This window comes from Bison bison, unplaced genomic scaffold, assembly GCF_000754665.1.
Source record: "Bison bison bison isolate TAMUID 2011002044 unplaced genomic scaffold, Bison_UMD1.0 scf7180017864068, whole genome shotgun sequence".
NCBI classification, from domain to species: Eukaryota; Metazoa; Chordata; class Mammalia; order Artiodactyla; family Bovidae; genus Bison; species Bison bison.
In genome coordinates this window covers 1740094-1740945 of record NW_011494640.1, presented here as the reverse complement: position 1 = coordinate 1740945, position 852 = coordinate 1740094, and positions in this window count along the sequence as shown.

Sequence of the window (852 nt, the reverse complement as noted above, 5' to 3'; positions counted from 1 at the left end):
GGGCAGGAAATCCCAGTCCTGCCCCCCAACCCCCACCTCAGGTTACATGGGGCCACAGGGCTATGGCTCCACAATGTTGCTTTTCCAGGAAGACCCCCGCCCCCCAATCAGGGGACTCCAGTTGCTCCCCCCACGGGCATTCTTATGCTCAAGGACTTCTTGAATCTACTTCTCAATAGGTCCTCTTCCTTGGGGCCCAGAAATTTGCTACCTCCTTTAGGAGGGTCACTTTGATCATCCCCCTGCCTCTGGACAGAACTAGACACTTTACCTGCTTCCTTCTCCTCGGAAATCCAACCTTCTCCTCATCCAACCTCAATTCCCCTTGCTTCCTTGCATTCTGAGCATAAAGCAAAACCCTCTCCATTGCTGGGCTGGCCCAGAGTCACCCCTCACCCCATCCTCCATCCTCACATCCTGCCAGCATTCACCATAATAATGATAAAACAGCGAATATTTATTGAGCTCCTCTTTTGTGCCCTTGGTAAGCACTTTTATAGACTAATTTGTTTTCTGCTCACAAAGTATATGCAGTCATTATCCCATTTTACAGATGAGAAAGTAAAGTCATCGTTAAATAGTAAGTTCAAAACTAGAGGATAGGGATTTGAGCCCTTCTAACCTCATGGAGTTAGGAGGAATAAGGGGACCCGCTGGGTTCCACTTGTCTGGAATTGAGTCCAGAGAAGAAGGGGTTAATTTAGCATCCTCCCCAACTCTTGGAGGGAGCCCCCCTCCCCCCAGTTCAGACGGTCAGAGAACAGAGTCACAGGGAATGTTAAGCTCAGAAACTGGAAAAAGCTGACCAAGGAGGCTTGGGCAGCAGCCACGTCACGGGTGCCGCGGAACTGG